Here is a 12,306-nt window from a genome sequence, read left to right on the forward strand (position 1 = left end):
CCCTTGTTGGGGCCACGCACACAGAGCTCACCAGAAGTGGTGAGCTGTGCAGCAGCAGGAAGGCTGGCCTCAGAACAGCCTGTTCACTTCTCCCGTGGCTTGGGGGAAACCTGGATGAGGAAGGATGTGGGAGAAGAGCCAACGATGCCACCGTCTTCTCAGGGGAAAACAGTGGTTAACCCAAAACAAGGAGTTCAGCAGCATCCCTAAAGCTGAAACTTTACAAAGTACTTTCCCACCCATCTCACCTGTTCCTCCCGACGGCCCCGGATGCAGACGGGTGGCTGGAGGGAGGATGGTTCTTCTCACTTGACGGATGATGAAACTCAAACCAGCGAGAGCAAGTGAGTTTAACGTCACATGACTGTGTAGGGTCAGACTGAGAGCTTGAGTCCAGAGCTCCTCATTTTAGCTGCAATTCTCTTTCCAGTACAATTTACATAGTATTCAAATGCTATGTAAAAATAAGCAATAATGAAGCACAGCATTATAAACGGATTGACCCCCTGAAACCTGCGGTTGTTAAGCCAAGTCTCTGAGATTCCTTTGGAGACGTTGGCAATCCCCCTGGCCGCCGTCTCCTTTTTCATCTTTCTGGACTTGATTGGCACTGGAGGAAATGTGTCACTGAGCAACCACTACGTCTGCTCCCCTCAACATACAGACTGGCATTCTATCTACAGCCTCAGTCCTATGGGTAATTACGATCGTGGAGTACCAGGAAACATTTATTCAGTAAGATTTCACTCATTTGCTTATTCGATTGCTGAATTATCTTCCAGGAGTAAATCAGAAGGTTTTACCATTCTATTTGCTTACTTTAGTTGGGAAATCTGAGGGAAATGAGTCCAATTCACTCTTTACATTTCTAATTAAAACTTGTTACATTTCAAGCTTTTTGACAGAAAAAAAAGACAAGAAACATTGTGTAGAAGGCAGCTTTGAGAAGACACAATCCATGTGGTTGCTTGAGCAAGAAGGGTTAAAAAAGGCAACAACAAAAAATCTGCTCGTTTTTGCTAGCTTAAAAAAAAAAAACAACTTAAACCATCCTCCAAATGTAGCTTAATCCATTTTCAGACTCTATACATTATGCATCAAGATTTTGTACAAAAGGAATTTGAGAGGAGCATTTGCATGAAACCACTTCAGTGGATTAAATTTGTAGTTCAGCACATTAGACTCGAAAAGTATACAAGACATTTCTGAGCCCTGCCTCTTTCCTTATGTGCAAAGTTCCTACTTCAGGTAAGTAACTTTTTAAGAACGGGTGGATTCCAGTAGCTGTCTTGAAAAAAAAATTAAGAAAGGATTGGGTCTTCCATCCACTTAGCTTAGCAATGGCTACAGAATCTTGAAGAACATAAAGCATAATTGAGAAGGTTGATGTAAGCAGTTCTGCAGTTCCTGAGGTTCTTTCAGGCAAAGCCACCCTATCCAAGGTGGAAATACTAATGTGAAGTGACATTCCCAATAAAAGGAACTCATACAGGTACCTCTGCAATGACTGAAAATGCTCCCAGCTCCTGTACAAAATGGACTTGCCACTATGGTTGAACAACTGGATGGAAAGCTCAGAATCAGTCATCCAGATGTCTTCACCTAGTGGAAGTCAAACATCATTGAAACCACATCTGGATGTTTGGAGGGCTACTGCAATTATTATTTTGTTAAGTAATGGATCATTGGGATCTTGGAAACATAGTATCTATTTTCTCTTACCCCAGAGTACATTTGCCACCGGAGGAACATACTTTAATGGAGGAAAAGTCTGGAGCATCCAAAAAGCAACCCATTTCTGGGCTGTGAATGATGGGAGGTCCTAGGTTGACAGGCAGTGTCTGACCCCAAGGTATCATTACCTTGGGCTGTCCAAACCATGGGCTGTGCAAACAATCTAAAGAGTATCTGAGAGTTTCTATGGTAACTTTTATTTTTTTAAGTGCTGAAAAGTTTCTAGTGGCATGGCTGGTTGCCTGGGCTACAGTGTTGTGTTGACAGCTCTCGTCCTTTTCCTGGCAGCTGAAGATTAGGACAGTGACCAATGAGAGTGTGGAGTTCTCCTCTGAACTTTCTGTCAGACTGGTGACACATTTTGAGACCTACATTTTATGAATGCTGTGAATTCAATGCAATGTAGCTGTTGAGGTGTCTACATTCAAATTGGATTCCATTAACTTTATGGTGTGATTAAATGTCTGAATCATACGGACTCTGGGTTGAACTTATGTGCCTGAAAGCACTTTACAAGATTGGTAGCTTCAATGAGTGTAATCTGATGCATGGGATTAGGAGAACAAAACCTGAAAAGATATCAGTTCAAATATAACAAGGATCTAACAACCCAAAATTTGAGAGTTGAGGTGGACACTCACTCTCAGACTCACTCTCAGATATGCAGAGTGGAGCACTATTCAGCATGCATATTTTTTCCTTCAGAATACTCGATTTTTGACATTAGAAGGGACTTGGTGGTCTGCCATTAGGGTGTTTTTCAAACCCTAAGCATTAACTGGGGTGCTTGTTAAGAATCCCAATTTCCAAGTCCTGCTTTCTGATTCTGAAGGGCTGGAGTGGGGTGCAGGAATTATGGACCTCCTTGGGAGAAACTGACTTAATTCTCTTACATCTGTGGCTCACCTATGGCCTGGAATGAAGCTATTGGTAAGAGAGCAAGACCCAGAACTAGATCTCTTTACATTTTCTTCAGGGATCTTTTTTTTGTGTGTGTGGTATGCGGGCCTCTCACTGTTGGGGCTTCTCCCGTTGCGGAGCACAGGCTCCAGATGCGCAGGCTCAGCGGCCATGGCTCACGGGCCCAGCCGCTCCGCGGCATGTGGGATCTTCCCAGAATGGGGCACGAACCCGTGTCCCCTGCATCGGCAGGTGGACTCTCAACCACTGCGCCACCAGGGAAGCCCCTTCAGGGATCTTTTATCAGCTACTTAGTTCACGCTCATCAAGATCGGTATTTATGACGTGGAAATTGTCAGGTTTGAAAGCCACATGTACCATGTTAGAAAAAGTAGAGAAAAATATGGAGTGGCAGAGAGAGAGTGAGTGAATGAGTGAGTGGCATATTGCTTGCCATTTACCAAAAATGAATTTTGATATCTAAAAATTTAAGGTACTCCTGAGGTGTTAAATGGGAGCTGTGCAATGCTTCTTCATATATTTGAATCAATTTTAGGCAGTTCCTGACATAGTCATGTATAAAATACTTTCATTTCTGCATTTCTCTTTATGGATTTCTTTGGCTTCAAATACCCTACAAATATATAGCATTTGGAAATTCCAGAATTGATGAAATTAAAAACTTTTTCATTTGTACTTATTCTTTAATTTTTTAAATTTGTGAATTATTTTTTCAGATTCCTTCTAACTTCCTATTGCATTGTTAGCATTTTTGTATTGATTTTTAAGAGCTGTTTATATATTAAAGTTATTAACTTCATATCTGTCACACATCTTGCTGAAAGTATTTTTCTCAGTTTTTTGTTTTATTTTTATTTATGGTAAATTTTCTTTTACATGAAGTTCAGAATTCTTCTGTTGTTAAAATTATTCTTCTTGCCTGTTCTTGTCTTTGTAATGTTATTTCATTTCTTTTATTTGTTAAGCCCTCTGTATCACGAGATCAGGAAAAGAGTCACTCATACTTTCTTCTAGTTATTTTGTAGTTTTAATATTTGCATTTAATGCTTTAACTCGTTGGTATACTCTGTGAAATGTAACATATAAAACACAAACATATAACATATAAACATTTTTCCTTAAATGATTAATTGTCCCAGCATCATTTCTTATAGATTCCTTCACTTTCCCATTGGTTTATCAAGTATATCATAAGTACCCTTTATTGTACACTGAGATACTGTGCTAAATATTTTTAATGAATTTTAAATTTTAATGAATGTGGATTTCATTTGATCCTTACAATAAAATTCTTGTATAGTTATTTTTATTCCCATTTTACAGATGAGTGAACTGAGGCTTAGATAGCTAATAATGCTTGTCTACAAAAGGCAGATCTGAGAGGGGAATCTCAGGATTTAAGTGCCTCCAAATTCATAGACTCAGCCGCCCAAGTAAATTTCACCATAAGACAGATTCTGAGTATTATGGCTCTTTGGGTTTCTTTATTCTGTTTTACTAATTTGGCTGCTATTTTTGCACTAATATCATACTTTATAGTATTTTAGCTTTGTAATGTTTTAAAATCAGAAAGCCATGTCCCCTTGTTACTGTTTCAGTATTTTTTTTTCTTTTTTCTTTTTTTTCTGTTTCAGTATTCATGTTGACCTCAGACTAGCATTAGTAAATACAAATCCTAAGATTTTTCAGTGGAATTACACTTAAAATGACATCTTTACAGTATTTAAATTTTGTATCAAGCAAAATGCCCATTAGGACAGTTTTATATTTTTTTTCACATGGGTCCTTTACATTTCCTATTTTCACCTTAAATATTTTGTATGTTTGTTACTACTGTAAGAGATTTTTTCCTATTATATTTTCTAACCATTATTAATTTGTAAAAAATCTATTTTTAGTCTTTATTTTTAAATCTGACTTCTTATTTTTTTAGAATAGATTTTCTCATGAGTTTTCAATGTATATAATCTTATAATCTACAAATAATAATTATTTTAGCTTTGCGTTAATTATACTTTTAACTTCCTTATGTTGTCTTATTGCAGGGGTAGGAAAAGCAAAATACCAGTGGTGAAAACAGCCAGCCTGTGTTGTCTACTTGCCTTCTCCTCTTCCTTCTACAAAACATTCATGAAGTTCCTACTCTGTGCCAGGCAATGTGCTAGATCTTGCAGATAGAGCACAGAACAAGATAGAAACAGCTCCTGCCCTCCTCGAGGTACAGCCTGGGCAGGGAGACAAACATTAAACAGGTAAATTATATGACTAATTCATTAATTCCAACCCTTATCTCACTTTTGACTCTAATGGAAATGCATCTGGCATTTCAATCTAAGCCAATTTGAGATCTTCTTTAACCTGCTGTGTTCTTCTAAGGCTAGTTTGTAGTTTTTTAAAGTCAGGGATGTCCCTGGAATTTTAAGAAAAGGCTTCTCAATGTTGCCTTTTTTTTTTTTTAACCTATTGTCAGTCCATCCATTTTATAAGCAATAAACCCAAGGCTCAGATGGGTAATGCAGCACGCCCAACATCCTACAGTTTTTGTGACAGAATCTTCCGTGGAATCCACCTTCTAGAAGTCATCTCAGTGCCATCAGGGTGATGGGTCTATTTACCCAAAGCTAGGCATTCAACTCAGATTGGGAGCTTTTTCAGAGTAGGAGCTGTTTCTGGGAAGCGTTCTGTGCTTCCCTGGGTCCAAACGGTACCCGATGCCTTCTAATGGTTGCTGCTGTAAAGACTCCCTACCAGAGAGGGCAGGGAAAATGGGTAACCAGGCTTCCAGTGGGTTGGTCCAGAAGCTGGCAAAAGGGCAATGACACTGAAAGGCTAGGGTGCAGCATCAACCTCTCAGAAGTGATGTGTACTTCTTGTTAGTTAAAAAGTTAATAGAGAGGGCCTCCCTGGTGGCGCAGTGGTTGGGAGTCCGCCTGCCGATGCAGGGGATACGGGTTCGTGCCCCGGTCTGGGAGGATCCCATATGCCGCGGAGCGGCTGGGCCCGTGAGCCATGGCTGCTGAGCCTGCGCGTCCGGAGCCTGTGCTCCGCAGCGGGAGAGGCCACAGCAGTGAGAGGCCCGCGTACCACAAAAAAAAAAAAAAAAAAAAAAAAAAAAGTTAATAGAGAATTTATGGAAAATACAGAAAAAATTTAAAAATCACGTGCAACCTTACCATCAACAGATAACTCCCATTTTATTCAAATGCTTTATCTTTGCATATCATTTTTTCCCACAAAACACATATCATATTTAATGATAGATTTTCCCTCTAAATCATGAACAATTTCCCAAGTCTGTAATTGCATCATCTTTTTGCTTGTTTTGTCTCCTCAGTTTAGCCCTGGTCCTTGAGGTTTGCTTTGCAGTGCTCTGGTGATTCATCAGTCTATTCATTTTGAAATGGTTCTAACAAATAAAGGAGCCTATGAGGACACCTTGAATAAAGACACTTAACTGAATCTAAAATGGTCACACTTGGTTGAATGAATGATGACCTTGTCATCAAAATTTCAGCAGAAAGGAAATGGTACTAATAATTCAATATGAGTCTAGCACCTTAAGAGATGAATAGATTTGTTTTCAAAAATTTCTAGCTAATTTTCATAGACATGTTGGAATGCAGTAGCTCCTTCTGTGGCAAACATTTAAAAAACCACACCCACACATAAGAGATAATAATCAGCACCAGTAGCACAATCTTTGAAAAAGAAGAAAAAAATACCTGTTGTCTATCTACCTACCTATCTATCCACCTAAATTTTGAATTGAAGAATGCTGAGAATGCTAGGACATTCCAAGGTATAAAATGTTATGGGGGCTTCCCTGGTGGCGCAGTGGTTGAGAATCCGCCTGCCAATGCTGGGGACATGGGTTCGAGCCCCGGTCTGGGAAGATCCCACATGCCGTGGAGCCTGCACTCGAGAGCCCGTGTGACCCAACTACTGGGCCTGCACGCCTAGAGCCTGTGCTCTGCAACGGGAGAAGCCCCTGCAATGAGAAGCCTGTGCACCGCAGCAAAGAGTAGCCCCCACTCGCTGCAACTAGGGAAAGTCCACGCACAGCAACAAAGACCCAACACAGCCCAAAATAAATAAAAATAAAATAAATAAATTTTTTAAAATATTAAAAAAAAATGTTATGGAGGAAAGATCATTTGGTGGAGTAGAAATGGCAGTGACCTGCCCAAAAACCATTCTATGTCTTTTTTCCTCTTGAAGGGAATCCCAATTTTGTTCAGCTGTTGGCTGACCATGTGTTTCAGGGCCACTCCCCCCACCCCAGTTGGTGCATCCTGACTCACCTAAGTCAATCCTGATCATTCTACTTCCCTTACCAGTATCTGGTTTAGGATTGATCATGTGATACAACTCTGGCCAAACGGACACAGGAGAAACTCTACTGGCAGGCTTTGGGAAAAGTTTTTCTTCCTGTTAAAATGAAATGTAAGAGAAGAAAAAATTTGTGAGGACGTAATTGTCATCTTGGGATTAGGAGGGGACAACTCAGGACAAAAGCCAAGGTGCTGAAGAGGACACCACAGACAGAAATGATCTGGGTCTTCTATGATGTCACTGAGGCTCCCTGCCTCTGAACTTCTTTTTTGTAAGATTATGTAGTGTATTTTTATAATTTTTTGAGCCATTTTGAGTTCAGGATTTTATTGACTTGTAGTCAAAAGCATCCTAACTGACGCAGGTGATCACCAATAGCAAGTAAACAACTGGTGACTGAACATGTTTAAGAGAGGGAAAAAATAAGCTCCTTCTATTTCCAACTCTGTCTGTGATCTGACTGTGCTGTTTATTTTAACCTATGGACTGCGAACTACCCAAATCAGAAATAATAGTTCTGAAATAAATATTAGTCTTTAGAACTGGATATATAGTTAGCATCAATTAGCCAACATATCAATATTTGCTCTAGTAGGGGTCTTAGCCAGGTTCTAGAGTAGGCATCTAGTAAATAATTTTTAGTGAATCAAGGAGTATTTCAGCTGAGGAAATAACCTTGGCCTAAGGGAAAAACTATTAGCAAACTAATAGTCTAGAGTCTTGTTTATACTTATTATATTAGAGAAATCCCAAGCCATCCATAGACATTTAAAAAATTCCTAGCCTCACTTAAAGTAGGAAGTATTGAAGGTGTGGCCTCTTGTGGGAGTTTCCTGAGTGTGTAGTTCATCATACTTATGAGGCTCTGTCAATTATTTCATAGAATGTCAGTTTAGGAGGGACTGTGGGCTTATATAAACTAAGAAGTAATTACTTTATGCAATAAAACTATAAGCAGGTCCCTAGGTAATGAATTTGCTGGTTGTTCTCCCAGTTTAAAGACATTGACCCATATGAGACATGCTACATACACATAAACACAGAGAGACATATTCATTGAGTTAATTAGGGCAGGCTTAATTGCAGCAACAGAGAGACCCAAGAGCAAAGTCACTCTCAGAAATGGAAGTTTCTTTCCCCCTCATATGACAGTCTGGGCATGTGTTCTGAGTGGATAAGGGTCACCTGTCATGTGGTCCTTCAGGAACCCAGGCAGACAGCTGCTCTATCACCTTTGAGTCATCGCTCTCCTTGCTGCCATCCAGCCAGCAGAGAGGGAGGGGAGAGAACGTGGAAGAAGTATGGTCTGGTCCTGAGCCATACCCTTCAAGCAGCACATTTCACTTGTACTCACATTCCGCTGGCTGGAACTTGGTCCCATAGTCACACCTCACTGCAAAGGGATCTGGAAAATGGAGATCAGCCTTTTGCTTAGCAATAATAGGAGAATGGTTTGCTGGACCACTTCTGACATGTGTGGTGTCACGGGAAGAGGACCAGGGACCTCGTCCTCCCTGGTCCCTTCTCCCTACTGCAGTTAGAGTCCTCTTTGCATAGTTCAAAGGTGCTTGTCCGTCACCAGCCACCCGCAAGTCTCTGCTGAAAACCCTTCAATAACTTACTGTATTCAGGATAAAGACAAAACTCTTTATCCTGACATACAGGCTCTGCATAATCTAATATCCTTAACCTATTCGTTTGCAACTTTGGAAAATGCCCCTTCTCCCTTTCAAGGCTCTAGCCACACAGGCCCCCTTTCGCATCCTCTGTTTCCCATGTTGTCTTTTTTTTTTTAACGTCTTTATTGCAGTATAATTGCAATGGTGTGAGTGTGTTACAATGGTGTGTTAGTTTCTGCTGTATAACAAAGTGAATCAGCTATACATATACATATGTTCCCACATTTCTTCCCTCTTGTGTCTCCCTCCCTCCCACCATCCCTATCCCACCCCTCTAGGTGGTCACAAAGCACCGAGCTGATCTCCCTGTGCTATGCGGCTGCTTCCCACTAGCTATCTATTTTACGTTTGGTAGTGTATATATGTCCATGCCACTCTCTCACTTCGTCCCAGCTTACCCTCCCCCCTCCCCATATCCTCAAGTCCATTCTCTAGTAGGTCTGTGTCTTTATTCCCGTCTTACCCCTAGGTTCTTCATGACTTTTTTTTTTTCTCTTAGATTCCATATATATGTGTTAGCATGCGGTATTTGTCTTTCTCTTTCTGACTTACTTCACTCTGTATGACAGACTCTAGGTCCATCCACCTCACTACAAATATCTCAATTTTGTTTCTTTTTATGGCTGAGTAATATTCCATTGTATATATGTGCCACATCTTCTTTATCCATTCATCCGATGATGGACACTTAGGTTGCTTCCATGTCCTGGCTATTGTAAATAGAGCTGCAGTGAACATTTTGGTACATGACTCTTTTTTTTTTTTTTTTTGCAGTACGCGGGCCTCTCACTGTTGTGGCCTCTCCTGTTGCGGAGCACAGGCTCCGGACGCGCAGGCTCAGCGGCCATGGCTCATGGGCCCAGCCACTGTGCGGCATGTGGGATCTTCCCAGACCGGGGCACAAACCTGTGTCCCCTGCATTGGCAGGCGGATTCTCAGCCACTGCGCCACCAGGGAAGCCCTACATGACTCTTTCTGAATTATGGTTTTCTCAGGGTATATGCCCAGTAGTGGGATTGCTGAGTCGTATGGTAGTTCTATTTTTAGTTTTTTAAGGAACCTCCATACTGTTCTCCATAGTGGCTGTATCAATTTACATTCCCACCAACAGTGCAAGAGTGTTCCCTCTTCTCCACACCCTCACCAGCATTTATTGTTTCTAGATTTTTTGATGATGGCCATTCTGACCAGTGTGAAAATGGGCAGAAGACCTAAACAGACATTTCTCCAAAGAAGATATACAGACTGCCAACAAACACATGAAAGAATGCTCAACATCATTAATCATTAGAGAAATGCAAATCAAAACTACAATGAGATATCATCCCATATTCTCTTTTCATAGGGATTTTTCACTTGCTATTCCCTTTGCCTAAAAACTCTCTTCTCCCTTCTTTGCCTAATTAGTGCCTACTCACCCTTTAAATCTGACTCTCCCAGGGGAACTTCCCTTGATTTGTTCAAATTCCTCTAAATCAGCTCTCATTGTGGAGTATAACTCCCTGCCCAACAGCACCCATTATAATTATTCTTTTAAAATTGTTTGTGTGATTGATTAAAATCCACCTTTTCCACTAGATTATAAACTCCATGGGGTCAGTGGTTATGTCTGTTTCTTACCCACAAAAGATACTCAGTAAATATTTGTTGAATATAAGCATACTTAGTTTCTTACCCACAAAAGATACTCAGTAAATATTTGTTGAGTATAAGCATATTTGAATGAATGAATGAATGAAGAACTGATAGTTTGGGCCCTGCCACAAATTAGCCATGTCATCACAGAGGTTTTTACCATTTGGGGCCTTAGTTTCTTCATCTGGAAAGGATTGAGCTAGACGATGTTTAAGACTTTTGTCACCATGGTCCTATGGTCCAACTACTTTAAAATTGAATCCTGTGGGTCATTATGGTTGTTCAATCACTCAGCTATGTTTCCTAAGCAGATGTTACAAGTTCTGGATCTGGCAAGTAGAGTAGAAACATATTTTATTCTTTCGTCCTGAATTTTTAATTATTACAAATTCAGTGCAAACTTTAACTTTATCCTAATCCTTGAAGTCCAATCACAGCTGAAAGGGATTGGATAACGTTAATAAAAAATAAGAGAATCAATGGTTATACAGAAAAAGATAAGGAAATAAAATCCTAAATATTCTGTTAGTCATTGTGGGATTAACTCCCTATGGGACTGGAAGATGAGTACTATGTTACTTTTATTCTGTTTGAATTTGGGCCTTGGTTTTATGAAGGTCATGTTTTGACGGTGACCGAACATAAATGTTCACTGGTATAAGAACAAGGGCTGCTTTTTCCTCCTTTTGATTTTAAGATTGGTATTCAATGAAAATATTAATATCTAGGCTATTTAACCCTTTCTAGATGATAGGATGACAGATGACCATTACCAAGCTTGATTTCAAGTTGCTGGATAGCCTCAATTCCATGAATTCCATGAAGTCAAGGACCTTATCTGTCTTATTTCATCCCAGTACCTAGAAGGTGCCCTGAATAAATAACAGGTTAAATTAAAAAAAAAAAAAAAGAAACAAACACCAAAATGACCATTGGAGACATCTGCACTCAACATTCCCTGAAGCTAAAAATTAAATCACACAAAACTCTGGCAGCTCTGACAAAAAAGTGATGAACTGATCTCCACTGAGGGTACTTCCATGAACGAGAGAGGGAGCCTAAAAGCAAAATAAATTTTTAGTATTCTCTCTTCGTTTTGAAATTTGAATTCCAACAAGATGGTATTATTTTGATTTAGATTCCTTTTTGCTTAGGAAACCTAAATTAATAGGTATTTTGGCTGCTGCAAAGAGGTCCTGACTTTTCTTATTTAACAAATCAATGTCCAGGAAAAAATAAGACTTTGATGTCCAGAAGAGGGCCGGCTTCCTGAGACTGAAATTTGAGATGTCACAAGTATTTCTCCTCTACAACTGTTGGGAAAAGGAGCACGTTTCTTCTCTAGGGGAACTGAAGCATAATGAAATGCAATCTAAGAACATGCAAACTTATTATCTAGCAGGATGGTTGAATGGTTCCAATCAAATGGAGGAGAGAAATAGGGGCTTTATATTTGGATTTTGGAAAAATGACTCCGCAGCTATATTTAGGCACAACGGTGCCTGCAAGTACCTGAAATAGTGGCAGTCTGTGGCTTGTCTGTAACATAGTGAATATATTTTCTCTTTGAAACTTTTCATGGGTGTGAGTAAAAAAATCACCCCAAATTATTCCTGCAAATGGAAAGAAGCTATCTCACTGTGGATGATAAGAGAAAGGTTGCTACTTGTCTAAGTGAGAGGTTGGGGATGGTTTTTCAGCTGGCTCCTCAGAGGGCTGCCTTTGTGCCAAAGAGTGCTTAGGGTAGGCGGACTCTGTGACTTTAAAAAAGCCCAAAATTTTCTTTATTTCTCTCTCTCTTAGAAATTGCTAAAAAGTGGAGCTATAGCTTTTATGAAAATACTCTCTCTTCCACGTCTCCAATGTATAGAAGTCCTGGCACCAGGGAGATGACCTTTTTAAAAATACTAATCTGACGTCACTTGCTATTTAAAACTTATCAACAAGTTCCCACTGCTTTTAGGTTAAAAGTAAAAATCTGTAATGTGGGCTACAGGTCCCCGAG

The sequence above is a fragment of the Hyperoodon ampullatus genome, assembly GCF_949752795.1.
Source record: "Hyperoodon ampullatus genome assembly, chromosome: 1".
NCBI lineage: Eukaryota > Metazoa > Chordata > Mammalia > Artiodactyla > Ziphiidae > Hyperoodon > Hyperoodon ampullatus.